Source organism: Bombus fervidus, chromosome 1 (assembly GCF_041682495.2).
Source record: "Bombus fervidus isolate BK054 chromosome 1, iyBomFerv1, whole genome shotgun sequence".
Taxonomy (NCBI): Eukaryota; Metazoa; Arthropoda; class Insecta; order Hymenoptera; family Apidae; genus Bombus; species Bombus fervidus.
The window spans coordinates 22,410,906-22,428,750 of record NC_091517.1 but is presented as its reverse complement, the minus strand read 5'-3'; the positions used below and the strand labels follow the sequence as shown (position 1 = coordinate 22,428,750).

Below are 17,845 nucleotides of genomic sequence, written 5' to 3'. Positions count from 1 at the left end.
ATAGTGTAGCAACAATAATGAAATAGCACGTTGCGTGTCGTTCTATGTTAGCTACGTCAACTCACCTGCATATTACACAAGTGTTTACTTTAACCGGGACATAGCGATACGCCGTGAAATTACATTCATTTCGAAAGACTGCAGAACAAATTGAATTTCTTATTCAAAGGGTGCTCGATTCGAAGTACTAAGGAGATTGAAATATTTTTCCTCGTGATTTTTTCTCTTCGCAGCAAATTAAGTTGCAACGACTTGTTCGTCCTGTTCTTCTTTCTCTTCGTTTACTTATCCTTTTCACTGTGGCTTGTTGAACTGATCTTTCGATAAAAGATGGAAATTCATAGATGCTGCTTGAGAATATTCTTTTTGTCTCCTACGCTATTCGTGCGATATCGAATTATATAGAAAATGTTTCATTCGCCAACATGGATATGTTGACTAAATAATAAGTGTAACAGGTAAACGAGTTCAATGTAAAGTTGACTAAGATACAAGTTTATGGTGTATAGCGTTGTTATGGGATTCTTAGCTGAGATCTTAACGAAGATATCCAAATATGTATTACTTTATTTGTCTTTGTGTAGTAACTTCTCTGGTACTTAAATATTTATCGAGCAGAACACGGCGCTTAATCCTTCCGAGACAGATTCTTCTTTCAATAATGAACACAATAATAAGTCTTTATTCTATGTCTCTAGATGTCAGAAAAACTGTAAAAGTCAATACACAAATTGTAACTCAGGAAGATTACAATAATCGTATAGCTTGTTTACAAATACTTCAAATTTATTGTCTCGTCAGTACCGAAAGTGCTGAAAGTTTTAACCAATATCAATTAATAACTCCAATAAATATTCCAACAATGGTTGATTAACCAATTAATCAACTAAACTTCCTTTGCTTTTGCGCAAAAACTTCGATCGTAGCATACCAAAGGTTGAAATATAAGAATCCAGAGAAATAGCAAATGTTCAGCGTAGTAAATTCTAGCGTATTCTATTGTAACATGAACAGAAACAGTAGAAAATTTAAGGATACAATGTCGATGGATGGTATTACCGATAGCGTAAGCCACAGACAGTAAATATAAAGTACAACGTATCTTCTTATCAATATCGACAGTGTTTCAGACGGAAACTTCGCAGACTTGGAAAGTTGCGAAAATCCCCGGCAAAACCGTGCAACTTCCTGATGAAACTTTTCAATTTGATCTTATCTTTGCTCTTTCGTGTTATGTACAACATCTTGACTCTATGTTTTTAAGTAAATCCGCGTTATTGCGCCGGTGTTCGTAAAAAATTTTGGATAAATGTATATAGTAGTTTCTACATGATGTTCCGTTAATTCTGTCGCGAAAAGTTTCGGATTTTCTCTATAATTTCGTGATATGCTAATTCTCATCACATTTCGTGCGAGAAAGGACCCTCGCTTCTAATATGCAAAAATCTACAGTTTTCTTTCTGAACGGATAAACGAAGATCTAACTTTGTAAATGCGACTGCTATCCAATTATTACATGGTCATAAAATTTCTATTGAATCGAGTAAATTGCGTGTGATATAAGAAACTGCAGAGAAGCGTAAGTTCTGTCTTATTGAGTGCACCGCGCGTCTGACAGTAACGACTTCCCGTCTTCCTTTACGCTCAACCTCTTTAGCGCATTATATTCTCATAACACTAACCCGTCATATTCCGCTGCGTTCTGCAAGAATTGATTGATTTAGGAGTAACGTAATAATTTCTTTTATGATATCGTCATAAAAATAATTCTCTATAAATCAATTCCAAAATTTTCGAATACATCAAGTTTTCTTCTAAAATGTTCCGCGTCTTCTGTGATTCACGATCATAAATTAAAAAAGAAAGAAAGAGAAGAAGAAAGAATAGGGAGGAGACGATGCGTAAAATTTATATCAATTTCGTTTCGCATTATCCAATTCCAACCCTCATTTGTTAGAGTACACTGTACGAGATAACTGTGCAAGTTTCTAGGAAAAAGAACGAAAGGACTGAAGCAGAAATTACGTAGATTGTATATGGCGAAGACAAAAATTTCACGGTGCATCGCGGCTAGGTAAGTTTGGTGCAAACATCACGTGTTTTGGCCAAGTCACACGGAAAGACCATTGTGACTCGCTGAAAGAAGAAAGTCGTGACAAAACACTAACAAGCTCGAGTTTGTCAAGCTTGATTTATTTTCACGCGGCGATTTGTGCTCGTACGAAAACTTTGTGCTGTATAATAAAAGCGAACGTGGCTATTTGCTGCTCGTGTCACCTTTCACGATTGGTCCTCATAACGTGCAACTTCCTTTAAGTTCTATCCTGCAGTTCGTATTATTTCGCAAGTCTTATCACGTTGCAGTCTCTTGGACACACACGAACAGTGCTAGCAGAAAGTTCTGACTTTTAAACACTTCTCTTCCCGGGCAATTCGATTCGAGATTAAACTTTCTAATAATAATAAAGTTCGTTTCTGTTTGAACTGACTAGTGAATTTTTGCATCTTGACTCGCAGTAGTTATGGTAAATATAAGTATAAATATAATATGGAGATAGGAGCTTTATTGTGGTGGATTAATTAAGCGAAATATCGGACGCAGAGGGTATATGCGATAGTTGTTACAAAATTTATTAACAAAAGATGTAAAAGGGTTTAATTGATTTGGTGATTGCGGATTTTTATGCATTTATAGGAAATTTAGATAATACTCGCTATAATATTCGGTGTGTGAAATAAATCTCTGTATACGTTCTATTTCCTTTGTTAAATTAAAAAAAAAATGAAATTGCATACATATTCGTATTCTAGCAATCAGCTTAAATGGAAAGCGGGTAAAAGTATACGCTATAAAATTGTTGTACCCAATAATAATGTGAAACGTAGCGTTAAATTAAAAATACTTGGTAGTCTAGTTCATTAGCATTATTAAATATCTTCTTAGAGACACTTGTATCTTCATTAAAGTTTTAAATCTTACTTTTAGCGAGAATAATCATTTTGATGAAAAGTTTTCGCAAAGGCGTGAAAGGAAAAAAAGATGCATGAAAAACTTTTTCTCAGCTAGAACTTTTCAGCATAACATTACGGGTATAATATTGTTGGGGGTGATTTCATTCCCTAAGCGTAAATTTCTTTATCCAGATGGTATAAGATTATCTTGATTCTTTAATTTCATTTATTCTAAAATTCATTACCAATAAAAATTCATGAAATTTCACTGCTGTTAGCATCGAAGCTTTTAGACGACGTGATCATGCCCTTCTTTAAAAGCAAATTATACTAAGTATAAATTAATCCTTTCCGCCCCAAGTTACCCTTGATCAGTGGAATAAACTCCAAGTATAAATTACCGTTTAATCGCTGCATACTGTTTCCCCTAATTAGAGTAAAATCTCCACTGTCACTTTCTGGTGCAAATTAATTAAAGCACAAATCCATTTAATACGTGGACATCTGAAAATCAGATTCTTCTCTTTAACGAAAAGAATTGTGTAAAAGATCATTCGACTATTGCCTTCTGCAATAGCTAAACGAATATCCGCGAGAAGACTAACGAGCGAATAGTCAAAGAGCATTTGTTTCGTAAAATTTTCTATGGAAACTGATACGAGCTTATTTTTCCACGATAAGGTGAAACGATGCTTTCGCGAAAGTTCCAGCAAACGAGAAATTTAATTAAATTCCACCATACCTACGCGTAATTTGCGCGGAACGAAATGATCGTTCGCGTCAAACGAAATCCATTCCGTGTATCGCCACAGCCGGCGTGCTGCCAGTGATTATTTAATAGCGAAAGTAAAAAGTTTTGGGCAGACGATGCTGATTATATTCCGTCGCAAGATGAATAATCGCGCGGTTTGTGCTAACGCGCAGCGTCAGCCGAGTTCACACGGCGCGTCGCGAATGTTGACGAGTGGAAACGGACGGATACGAAGTCGTCTGACTAAATACGAACCAACTCTACTTTGTGCTTGATGAACGATTCCTTGTTCAGTGCCGTACGAACTCACGGCACGGAAGCATCGTATTACGTACTTGATCTGAGCACTATCCTTAAATCGTTGAAACACACAGATATACGTCTGTAAAGAAACGTTTTCATATTTATCCTATGAAATTTATATTATATGTTATTTAATCTGTTGTATACCGACGAAGAATCATGGCTTCGTATAATCTTGTATTTGTGTTTGGCCGTGGTTTGAACATTTAGAAAATTAATCCTAATATTAATGTTGGAAGTTTAATTACATCAACATTGTAACGGTTACAAGCGACTAAACGTAATTCTGAATTTCATTGTCCTAATTAGTACAACTTATTACTACACTCGAATAATATCATGCAATGTGTACTTTATCACTTATACATGAAATAATACAGAAACATATTCAACCAACGTTTCATTAATGTAATTTACAAAACGATTCCGTCGATCGTGAATTATACACATGCTGGTTGTACTACGTTCGCTATATTAAGTACAGTCACAGCACACGACATTCAACTAGCGTCCAGTCGATAGTTCGACCATCGTTAATTATCACCTTTTCATTATCATTCGTTTATTTCGCGGAAATATTTACACCGACCGGTACATAGACCGCCATCTTCGAACATAAATTCAGAGGTTACTTGTGCCAACAACGAGGAAGCGACTAATCCCACCCTGTCGGTTCATGCTTCTCTCTTTCTTTCTCTCTACCTCTTTCCTCCAGCTACAGCTCCAGTTCCGTTTCACTTTCTCTCCTTCTCCATTTATATCCCTCTCTTCCTCCAACTTCCCATCTTACATCCCGGTTTTTCGTCTCTGTCGCTCGTACTCTTCACCGCCATTCTCCCCCCTTCCGGAAAATCAATATGGAGTGGCGTTGGTATACGACGTGGTGGCTGCTACCGCATGCTGCTCTCCTCTCCTTTCCCTTCTTCGCCGCGTTCCCTTTAACCCGCCCGTTTCCCTTGTATCTTCCGTTTCGTCGCTCATTCTACGTAGCATCGACCCTCTCAGAGCGTTCTTCCTCTCGCTGAACGTATTTTAGGTCGCGTCCCTCATCTTCACCCCGTCTATACTGTCTGACACCTCATCATCAAACACACAGTGAACTACCCGCGAAACGTGGCTTAGCTAGCAGCAAAATCGGTCATCGAGTTGCTTCGCGACTTTATCCTGTCACCCTATAGGTCAACATCCAACTCGGGTATATTACCGCCACTGGTTGAATACACCGCGTGCGTTGCGGCGAATTATCGCACTTTCCGGCTCTCTCGCCGCGCCATCCACCGACCGTGCTTTGGGTCGCAATATAATTTCTCTGGAGAATACCTTGGCGAACCGAAGAAAGTCTGAGGATAGGAGGTTGGCAAGGCAGAAGGCGGAGCGAAGCTGTCGAGGGACGAGAAGAGCTTTGAGTTAGCTGGGTCTCGTTGCTCGAGACGCGGTTCCATTTTCGCGACGACTCTGACACCGAACCACGCGCAATTCTCGGGTGTGCTTCTTAGTTTGTCTACTGGGTGTTTCCGAAGTAGGTAACTTTCGAGGCTAGGCTTTGGTTATGTTGGCATGAAGGGAGATTCGTGTCAAAGGCTTATCATTTGCATAGTAAACATCGAATGTCTTTCCAGTTTGTATGGTTTGAGCGAAAGAAGCAGAGATAGTAACGGCAGAGGAAAATGTTTCAGGTTAGCAAGCTATTTTTACGGATTTTCTTTTTATTCAGATGTATTTCCAACGATTCAAGTTATTTTTACGGATTTTCTTTATTCAGATATATTTCCAACGATTCAACTCCATAATAATTAACATATGCGGACGAGATATCTCAAATACAAACGTGTAATTGTTTCACTATGTGTAAGTACACCTCGTATATCTACAACCCAATCTTTTTTCCTGTCACGTATCCAAAACACGGGACAGCGGAAAAGAAAGACTTCAAGACTGTCATTTACACCAGCTGTTGCCACCGCGAATGCGACAAACCACCAAAACGTTGCCATCTGCTTTCTGAACCACTCTGTGAACCATTGAAATCTCGAGTCAGTGTTTCTCGATTGCTTCGAATATGTCTTTCGCTCGATCTTCCTGGTTGGCTTTTCTAAGAACTCTTTCTCGGTCGATTCTTCGCTGTCCGTTGAAATTCTTTCGCGACGCTAGTCATTGTCCTCGGGGGTGGTGCGTTTCAAAGCATCCCTGCTGCTCACGGAAGACTGTTGAATGTAGGGTAAACTGTTGAACGTGACACAGTTCGTGTACGCGGTCGCGCGTTTTGTCACGCCGGACAATAGCGCGAGCTTTTCCGCGATCTTTCATCGTTTACGGGCACGATACCAGGAATCGGCCAGATCCTGGCCTTCGGATAAGTATTTGGCCACGCATGCGCCATTGCACGCAACGAACTCGTTTCGATTTGGTGAAGTAGATTTTTATGCGGCTGTGCGTGCTTTTTTTGCCTCGTCACGCTTTCTGCGAACGAGCGTGTTATCGATGCCACGTAACGGTGTTACGCGTAATGAAACACCTGCATACGATAGGTCGGAGCATTCTTTTTCTTACTTTTTTAAGTTTCGTAAAACTTTTCCGAGTTAGAGGTAGAGTTTGCGTGGTGTTTGCAAAGCACTTCGTAGATATTTTAAATACACGCAAGAAGTAATAAATTAGGGTAGTTGGGAATAAAGTTAACAGCTTATTTGCTCTTGTATATGCTCTGCTCTGGTCTACACAAGTAGAATCAGAATAATTGATATAATCGGTACATAGTCGTAATTTGAACTTGTAATATCATACGAATTCTCCCATTAGTTTGGATCTAATACATTTATTACATGTATAGGTGATATACGAAACGTTATTACGAATTGGAAATTTGGTTTCTATCTATAAACTAACAAGGCAGTTACGAAAGCAGTAATCAATTAATACAGTGATGTACGTTGTAAATTCACTTTACTTAATGATATAATTATGAAATCTAATTTATTGATGAAATAACGCGTAAGAAAATGCATTTAAGAAAGGAAAAAAAATTAAATTACTTTATATAGGAATTTCACAAAAAAAGCGGGATGTCAGAACTGTATAGTTACATCATTAAATTTTTATTTAAAACGATTTAGGGTAATGCATTAATAATGGAAGCAAGACGTATAACGAAGCGACAACTTGTCATTCAAGCTCACGAATAAACATCATTGCGAAGAACATTAGCGGGACTTGAATAACATAAATTATCTTATGCTGAGTAAATAAAAAAAAAAAAAAAAAAAAAAGAAACTACATACGTAGCTCACACAAAGCAGTTAATTCAAAAGACAAAAAATGTACAGCTAACCTACTGCTAGGAAATGACAAATTTGTTTCTCTATTATACAAGTATCTCATATACGATATGATAATTACGTTTTACTTGTCTTCTCATTTTCCAATAAATATTACCATTTTCTTTCATTCATCTCCTTCTTTGTCTTCGAGTGATTTGTTTTTAATGTTCGAGTCCTTACATTGAGAATTGCTACTTCGATTCAAAGATCCTATATCCACATAAACGACAAGAGGAACGAGCAATGTATCTACTTTGTATAGAGGAGGTTTTAAAGAGTTTTAATAAAATTCTTCGCTGCATCTGCATAAACGCACGCAGTGTCGTAATCCACTCACACGATCCCATTGGGCAACACGCGAGGAAAGTGTGTCTTCTAAAAATATCCTAACAAGTTCTTCGAACTACTTACGCGTGGGATTAATAAAGTGTCGACCATTTGGAAATATTATGCGCTACGCGGCTTTTTGTTTTATTTATTTTACGATGACGGATATTAAGTAATCGAGCATATCTGATAACCGAAAGAGATGAGAAAAGAAAACGTGTATTGTACACTGTACAATGTACAGGAGCAATAAATTCTTTTACAGCGCTTAAATTAATTCCAAAGGTTGGTCATTTGAGAATAATGTAAAGTAATGTTTGTAGTTGTATGCAAAGGGAAGTGTATGTGTACACTTCGTGTATGTGTATGTAGAAACGAAGGAATAAAAATTTGTGGCCTGGTTCGCAATTTCAGTGGAAATAGGAAAATAAATTGTACATGTGATACGCGGAACAGGAAAGAAATAACGATACCATACGGAAGAATCGTACAGACGCGTTAAACAAAATTTAAAATTGATTTCGTTTGAGTCATCGAAAAATTGTTATCGTATCGTTATCGATTCGTAAAAATTCGATCCCACATCGAATGTCACAAATTTTGGCTCTTTAAGGGAGAAGAAATTAAAGTTAATAAGATCCATAGATTCCCAACGAATAATGTTGATCTCTCGTGCTATTGTCAAAGTTAGATCAATTTCGATCGATCAGAAATTAGATCGATGTTTTTCAAAGGAAAGAGACATTTTAAATGATTGATCAGGTAAGAAGGTCAATATTCGATTTTAAAACAGAAGAGCTCCTTAGTAATTAGTACAAAGTAGAAGGAATAATCGAATTTTACTTTACTCTCTACCTTTACTCGCAATAAAACACGTATGAAATAAGAATAAAACAATACACGCTTTGTCTCTCTCCTCCTTTAATTACCTACCTCGTCTTGAACGAGTAATTATAAAATACGTCTATCGATAACGCCAGGAGAAAGTCTGTAATCATAACGTTTCAATAACTGAGCAGCAACTCTATTAATTTATACGGCAACAGAAATTAGTCGTCGAGCATAAAAGACGTGTAGAAGTTGCAATCGTATCGTGATCATCGTGCAATTTAAATTGCCCAGTACTGCGTTTGATTCAATGATTCCTAGGCGTAAAACTTGACAAGAAGAAATTCGTTCTTATCAAATTGCCACCCAGCCCAGCGAGTTCGTTGAACTCGCAGCAACGCTATCTTCGCCCATTGCTCGTACCTGAAAACACCCATGTAACGACCTAACCCAGACACGAAACAACGTGCACACGTTTACCAATTCTTAAATCCAAATCGTATCGCATACATTTACGTTGTTAAGAGCAAGTCGAATCGATAGACCAGAGGAAAAAATGTCACCCAAACGAACGCGTCAAAACTACACGAATAACAATACTTAACTCATAATTTCACCTATAATACACTTACGACATCTGACAATGGCTGAGATAATTAGAAAAGGGGTAAAAATACAGAGACCACGAAAGACGAAGGATCGACCGATAAGCGTTGTGTGCAGAGGCGCCCTCGATACGAGAGAAAGAGAAAACGAAAGGGGGAAAAAAATCGACCGATGGAATTGCGCTCGATGAGGGTGCACAGGGTAGCTCTGATTCGGTACGGCACTGCGGCATGCGCAATGTACGTAGACTCGGAAGGGTGGTGGTTCGAGAGGTTGATCGTCGTTGCCGCGGTTGGACAGAGGGGGCTACTGGAGCAGATATATCCTCGTGGCGATGGAGGGGTGTTGCGGAGAAGGGTAAATGCGATGGAGGTTCGTAGAGAGGCGGGGGAGGGAGAGAAGGGGAAGGAGGGAGGTAGGTTAGTAGCGAAGGTACACGTTGTGCCAGCCGGCAGTAACGAGAGCCGTGCTTGCCACGGCCCACACGGCGACGTGTGCGTGTGCGTGTGCGTGGGTCAGCCTTGCCCCACATTCAGACAGTAGTCGCGCGTCTTTCGGCGAGGTCGAGCCGGCGCGGCGTTTCCGTCGAGCGTAGCGTCGAGAGAGACGCCGGGGATGCTAGTAGCGAGGAAGTGCCGGCGTCGAGCAGCGTCCTCCCGCCGGTTACTCGCGCGACGGCGCTCCGAGAACGCCGGCAAGGCTTCCGAGTGAACGAACGGCGACCTTCTTTCGCGGCTTACACACCGGCCGACAGCGTTTTTCTGTTTTCCTGCCTTACTAGTCGTCGTGTGCTACACCATCGAGAGAGGGTCGGTGCGCGTGGCCCAAGTAATCGTCCAGTGCGTCGACGTTGGTGCGTGCGTGCGTGCTCGCGTGCCTGTCTGCCTCTTGCCTGCTAGCTTGGCTGCGTGCACGCGCGCGCGCGTGCTTCCATCTATTCGCGTGTAGTAGGAAAAACGGACCGAGGTAGAACGTAAGGTGAAACGAGAGATGTAAGTCGTTGCTCGGTGATCGGGGAACAGGCTCCCTTGTTTGACCGGTTTTCGATTCCTTCGCGGGATCGTCTGGTGCGCGCGAGTGTGATTCCATACTCGAGACTCGTGAAATTCGATTTACGTGGAATCGTGCTGCTTTGTGAGTGCGAGGAAATTTGTGCGATTCTACTACGCATCGATTACGAGATAGTCGAAGATAGTTCGACTCACACAGTGATGTTCTTTGAATAAATGTCTAGTTTAAATGTGATGCTTCGCTTTATCGAGATATTTCGTGGAATGTCGCGTCGTGGAAAAATTCGAATTCGAACGGGTTCGAGGGGAGTGGGAAACAAGCCGCGAGGAACGCGACGCAGAAAAACCGGTCGATGCCGGGGCGGTCGCTTTAAATTCTACGATTTAAAATTCAAGCGAGAGTACCGTTTCTTACGCTGCCCGTGACGCTTCGCGAGATACGAAAAAGTCGGAGAAACTCGTTGTCGTTGGGGGAACACGGAATGCTCGGTATCATCCTCCTAACGACTTAAAATTCCAATGGAATGCTTGTCGGGGGGGAAAGGTTCGACGTTCTTTGAAGCACGGGAATTTCGTGGCCGTGAGAGAAACGGCGCGCACCGGAGAAACGAGCCACCTTTGTGATTGATGCCAGACAAAACGATAATACGCGTTTCTTCCACTTTGAAAGCGAGCTATGCTCGACTTGCCTCCACGCCAGTCTTCCTTCCTGTCGGAAGAGGGGTTAAAACTAAGCAACTCGGGCAAACTTGGAAACGTTGAAAGCTCGAGACGACCGAAACTCTTCTTCTCCCGATCGAAACTTCCTCGATACGGAAAACTCGCGTTCCAACTTGGAAATTTATATGTTGAAATGCCCGATCGATTTTACATTTAGTCAAAGTTTTGCGAAGCCTCGTGGTATGTTACAGTTATGTAATTCGACTTTCCGAAGGAGATATAATTAATACCATATAATTCCATGCTATAGGGGTGAACGCTGAATCGCTATATGTATTATCAGAAGCATTCGTTATACCGAGAGGAATTATTTTTTGTTTTAATATCGATAAAAAGAAACGAGGAAATGTCGAATATAATAAATTTCATGTAACCGCAATTTCCGATTGTAGAAGTCGTTTCTGAATATCAAAAACCTACGATAGAGCTATTAGAACTTTGAATATTTAGAACATCGATGATCATAATTAAAAGGACGCGATGAAAATACATAAGTATACATATACGATCATGTTTATATCTCGATAAAAATCAACATCAATGATTCTTAAAAGCATTTGTATGTTTTTAGTATTTGCAAAAACGACAAATCTAGAATCCATCCTTTCCACAGATACTTTCAAAACTTTCGTTAATTAATTATTATTCGCAGACTTATACGTCACAGGTCATGTTAAATTATCGGAAGAAAGCTGGAAAGAAACATCTTTTTAATCGATCGAAAGTTTTCGTCTCATCTTTGGTACGCGGTTACAGGTTAACATGACAAATGGAAGGTAGAAACGATCGACTGGATTCTATGGTTACGTTCCCTGTAATAAAAATCTTCCGCAATTGCGCCCCGGAAATTGGTTTAGCGGGTCAATAGCACGTTAGCTCAACGAGTTGAAGAGAGGGCACGCGCGTGTGTTCTCGTCGGAACGTTTGGAAATTCCCTATTTTTCTTTCCCTCCCTTTTCTCTCTCGCGTTTGCTCTGGCCAGTCGATCGATCGCAGGTTCGTTATAAATTTTCAGCAAATTTTCATCTCAAAGGCCGAACTTTACGCTGAATTTTATGCCTTCCGGTATCGAATCGTTGTGTTAGAAAACGTACCGCGTAAATCACGACCATCTGTATATCATTAGCCTGTTGTTACTTGATCTTCGCGTTCGGAAATTTCATTTTTGCAATTTCGTGTTCCGTTTCGATTACACGATATCCACCAAAGAGAAACTCTGTTCGAACAACGAGATATATGATTATTTTCGTTTGCAACAGCGAACGTACAATCTTATTTCTTGCTTTGATCGTTAATATTTAGAAATTTTGTTTCACGCGTTTCGTTTCAATAAAGCGAAACATCCCCCGTTTTCTTATGGAATTAGCATCATCTTTCTTTCTAGCAACTGTCCAGCGTCGTTTCAATTATACAATATCCTTTCACGCGAAAAATTACCTCGAATCAATTCTTATCAACGTTTCATTGTCAAATATAGAACAATTTCCATCTTCTGATTTGATTGCAGTTTTTCGGAGACTTACAATTAGTATGGTACTTTTTCCGATAAAGTAATATATTATAATTTATTCATAATTTATCGTTCATAAAAAAACTTTTCTTAAGTAGTTTATATCGTCTTGTTACAAATGTCTTGTGCAGCTTTATTCCATAACAGGGTTAGATATTCTCAGCTCATCGTCACTATCCTCGATTAATTTATCGCCTTTATTCTATTTCAGTACAACGATATCTCTGCAGGATAAACCAGAAACTTTCTTCGAATAATCCTGTACTATTTTATTCCGACATAGAGAATTATTCTTACCGAAGGCAAACATGGTACCCGCAAATCTGAATATAATTCTGGTAACGTACCTAGCGTAACGTATCGTATGTTTTGTTTCGAAACGGAGCAATAAAGCAGAAATTTCAGTGCAAGTTCATTTCGTATACACGAGCTAACGTATACATTTGGTTACGATATCCGTGATTAATCGTTCCTCGTTTCGTTACGCCAGAAATAGAGGCACCAACGCGGTTTCATTGAGAATACGATCCTCCAGGGTTGTTGCTTCGAACTTCCATCTACCGTGACTTGTACATTGTATACGCGAAAATAAATCGCGTAACGCGAACGCTGGGGTCCCTCAAGTGGTTCGCTCTGCTTTGGAAACACGTATTTCACGACTCGTAAGGATTGTAAAAAGAATCGGGTAAAAAAGGGTTTTAAAACACTTCCTTTTTTGATTTTGCTCCACTTTTTATAGTCCCTTCGAGTTTCATTTGCGACGATTTAACTCCAAAAATTTGTTTAGGATATTTCACCGATGTAAAGATAGTTTGAGAATATTTGAACGATTCTTCAAGCACGTATATAAGATATTTCAAGTTTGATCTTTCAAGTTGAATATATACGATTTTATCAGATTTATTGCTGCGATAACGTCATTTTATTGAACTACGTTTATCTAATTCTGATTGATGGAATATAATGTCCGAGCTGTGAGAATTCAATAATACACGACAAGGGAAGGTAACACAGAAATAGTAACACAGAAAAAAAAGAGATACAAGATAGATAGATATGTACTCTAGATAACTAGAACATAAAAATCTACATGGATTACGAAGCATAAAATATATTCCCGAAACCCTTAGTTCCTGTTTCGGAAATACCCTTCACGATTCGTGCGAGTTTTTAAAGCAGATAGTCTATGACAATTTCACTACAATTCCCAATAAAGAAATATCGCTGGCGACTTTAACTTTTTCTCAACTTTTCTATTCACTTTGCCACAATTCTATTCAGAAATAGGCGGGTCCATTTAAAGTTCCACCATTATCGTATTAGAGACCGTTATCTGCAGAATATCACAGGCGGTTGAAGAGCAGGCGAATATAGAAGCGAGTCTCGAAAGTCCTGTAGACTTTTCCGCTGCCCGCAGCTGACGCAGTATCTTGCGACGAACATGTTTGGTATCCTCGGTGAAGCGAGACACAAAATATTTTTTGCATTCGAGGCGAGGACTTAACCTTCCCTCGCGAGAAAACGTTGCAAGTTTCGCGTTCTCTTTTAAAGCGATAAGCTGTTGCGGAATGGATCGATAGAGCGCATAGAACTTCGAAACAATGCGTAAAATAATTCGATATCTTGAAATTGTACAGTATCCTTTATGGTTTAAAAGATAAATGAAACTTCTTTAGGATAGAAGTCAAGGGAAGAAATACCTTCGAAGTTATAGTTAAATTTTGCTATTATCGATCTATAAAATTGTTAATAAAATATTTTCCAAGCAAGAAAGATCGAGCGGTTAATTCTTGTAGACACGACGTTGCTCTTCTTTTAAGGCAACGCGATCGTACGATGTTTAACATACCAAAATTTTCTCGTTCTAAACAATCAAAACTCTCGATACCTAACAGCAATATAACTTCGAGTCATTAACTATCGTCGAACATCAGCTTACTTGTGCTTTCACTAGCTACACGAAGTTTAGGTATTTGTTATAAACTGCCCCAAAGCTGAATAGCCAATTGATCAACTATCCTTGACAAGCTTTAAAAATCGCTAACAAACACAAATCTAGAACAGAATATCGGTCGATACTTTTACTTTTCAAATTATAACTGAGCCTCGTTTTCTCCCCAACGATACTCTTCTTATCGTATTCCAATATATCTTATAGAAGAATCAGAGTCGTCATCAGAAGCACGCTCCGCGCCCTTTTACGCTGTTATTCCCATTTCTACGGCCGCGAACGTTAATAAAGATACCGAAAGGATAATTTTGTCTCGAGAGAATAATCACGATGTTGGTCGGATTTTGCTTTAAAAGAAGGGGACGTAGATCTCGATAAAGCTGGGCGACGCTTTTAACGCCTAACGGACGTTTGAGCGCCGTGAACTCTGGGGCTCGCCGAATTTCTTGCTGCCACCCTCGGCGTTATCTCGAGCGAGCAGCTCCGTGACCGCGTTTAAATTCTGACGAGCAACGGGCAGCGTGTATCAGTGGCAAAAAGCGCGGTGATTCGCAATGGAGAAAGGAGATCGTAGGTGGTTTGATCGCAGCGCACACGTTCCTCGTTTTTTTGCACGTTCCCCGCGGCGCGACGTGACGCGACACTGCGTGATCACCGTACGCATCACCGCGTGAAATTCCGTTTGCAGAGGCGGCGTGATCAACGAGGAAAAGTGTCTTATATCGGCGGAAGGTGCAGCACACGTTGGAGACTGAACGAGTTAAGAGCTCGGGGAGAAACTCGGTACCGAGGGAAGGAACAGGGATGAATAATTTAAACGAACGAATGGGAACAGTCTGACATATCGATTAAAAGAAAGGAGAGAAGGTTTTAGAGAACGAAGAGAGGCTCGTCGACGGAATCACGATAGCTAACGCGAGATTAAAGATACCACTTATATATGTGTATATGGAAATATATGAATATATGATAATTAATTATTAAAAAGAAAAAATCTACTAATATATTAAACGTATATGTGTCTGGAGAAAGAAGAGTTATTATTCGAATCTATTGTTTTATCTACTCGTTCGAGGTTTACACGTTGTCCGATAAGAATATCTATGTTAAGCCTAATGGTGCGCGCAGGAACACGCGCGTAAGTATCAGCGAGAAACGTGTGAACGAGAACACTTTCGAATTAAGGGAGAGAAGAACGACCAAAACGAATGTTGTCAATTAATATTGTATATTATTCAGATCACTTCCGGAGTTTACGATTTCGCCTAGTTCAATTACTAACTACCTTTACGCGCCGTTCCCTCTGTAGCCGTTCTTCGAATTCTACCTCCAGCTTAAGAATAATTTAAGAGAAACTGAAAGAGTCGACAACGAAGGCGAAGAAGAAGAAGAAAAAGAAGAAAGAAAAAAAGAGGAAATTGAAGAAAAAAGAGGAATAAATGAAAAAAGAAGTAGAGGAATAGTGGAGAGACGAAACAGAGAGAAGGGTAAAACGGCCTACAAACGTATTTAGATTTAGTACGCGTCACGGGTCCTTGACCGGACCCTTCCCAATGGTTGTACCTGGTTTAATCTGCAGTTAAGACTTCACCCGTTCAAAACGGAAGCTACGTTCGGTTTCCGTATCATTACGAAGGTAAGGCAGCAGTAGAATAGGTCCTTCAAACACGGTCTTTACGATCTCGAACAGTTTTCATGGTGCTGTATTACTCGTGGTTCCTATCCAACTTTGGATATCCTCGTTTTTAAAGATTCAACGAGGCTGCGCTGTATTTCCTATGGATATGTAGAATGAACAGATAACACTTGTTGCCTCTAAAAGCATCGTTCTTTTTTCTATTTGTGTTTCGTTCGCCATGACTGCGTATCCTTCGTACATAGAGAGGCAGACGGTATTCTTGAAGTAAGGACATCGGAAGAGACAGATTCAACAGGAAAATATTCACGAGCATCGTGTATTATAAATGATTACAACGCGGTGATATTCTCTATATTTAATATATCGTCATTCGTTTCATTTTCGTGTAGCGACCATGTCGTTTGAGAATTAAAGTGACGTTCACAACGACGCTTATGTCGCGTGATTTTAAATGATAACCAATTAATTCAGTAAAACGACTGCCTTTATTGGTAACACAGTTAAGTTTTTCGTGCAAAAAGATTACAAGAACTGTCGCAGACCCGTCTCGTACCATCAAAGAGGAAAGCTCGATGTGGGTGTGCCCTTTTGAACTAAGAACGCGGATTTGTCGCTCACACTTTTCGGTAGAAAAGTGAGGGTAACGATTCGCGATGCCCATTGGCTAATAAATAAAACTATGAAGACAATGCAAAGCAGATGTGGCTCATGGGCATCCTTGTTCATGGGAAAGACTGCTATTTCGCTAGACACTCGCTTTCTCCGTAATTGATAAGAGCGTGCAAAAAACATAAGGACCATCCGTAAGCCGAAAATACTTATATGAATAGGAATGAAACTAAACAGATTCGGTTTATGGTATTTCCTTAGGTTTGTTGTGGGTCAGTGTAACAATGTGTAGGTCTTGGCGGCCAGGCCGTGAGGAACCTCGCAAGGACCATCGCATTTGGCGTAACACATGACAAGCAGAACTTCATCCGTGACACTTACAACGACGAGCTTATTGTTTTCGAGATAATGTGGTTGCTTCGTCGTCTTCTTCGTTACGCGATACAATCGTACCAGTGATTTCGATACGACTGTGTAATATCTTCGTCTCTTCCCCTGAGAAAAAGAATCCACTGTTGATAACGTTTGATTAAACGATTTCGTGGATGGTTGGGCAATTGTTACGTGAGATTAGTGTTATTGGGTTGTACAATGTTCAGATTAATTTTTACGTATTTGTCTTTAGAATGTCGTATTTTCTTATGGCCCAGTATTCTGAGTACTTTGGTATTTCTGAGTGCTAAGGTTACAAACTCCCGCTGGAAAGTTTAACGACGACTATTGTTATATTTGTTTGAAAATTGGAAAAAGTTGCGAATGAATTATATCGTAATAAGAAATTTACTATACGATAATTTATACAATAAGCACACTGATATATCATACCATCGATATATTAACAATTTTAGTAAAAGGTGCGTACAATTTAAAATCCGCAATCTACGTGAAACATAAAAATTGCATTACAAATAGAATAAAGAGTGTGTATTAATCAAAAACACGTAGAATCGTGATCGACACGATCAGTCAAATTAGATTCCTGAAGATCCATTGCGTTTTCAGGAAACACCAAGGAAATAGATTTTTGAAAATCGAAAGTTTCATACGATAAACTATCTTTTGTTCGATGGAATAGGCTTGAAAGTTTGTCTCGTTATAGATTCGATGGTCATTAGCGTCTAAATATCCCTGTAACTATCAGAGTTACGAGAAACTCTTGTTGGGACAGAGTTAGCCAGTTCGAAGCGACTCGTTCTCTGATCGTAATAATTTCTTTGTAGGCCTAAGTTCTCGTTGATTTTCCGGTGATTCTAAACAATGTATACAATTGTTTCGTTTTCAGAGCTTAACGAAGATCATTCGGTTAAGTTTTAGGACGCATACAA

At 39.6% G+C, this 17,845-nt stretch overlaps 1 protein-coding gene across 13 annotated transcripts in view; it reads left to right on the top strand.

The window, feature by feature from the left end:
* Unc-13 (unc-13) overlaps positions 1–17,845 on the top strand; it is a 375,091-nt gene that overhangs the window by 136,111 nt on the left and 221,135 nt on the right. For 3 of the 13 annotated variants that reach the window (XM_072009832.1, XM_072009823.1, XM_072009806.1), the window contains exon 1: positions 14,280–15,908. The exons of 7 other annotated variants lie outside the window; for them this stretch is intronic. The gene's annotated coding sequence lies outside the window, so the exon portion shown is untranslated. Of the gene's footprint in view, positions 1–9,626; positions 10,074–14,279; positions 15,909–17,845 lie in introns of those variants that run through there. 3 more of the 13 variants (XM_072009850.1, XM_072009841.1, XM_072009815.1) reach the window with 2 other exon arrangements.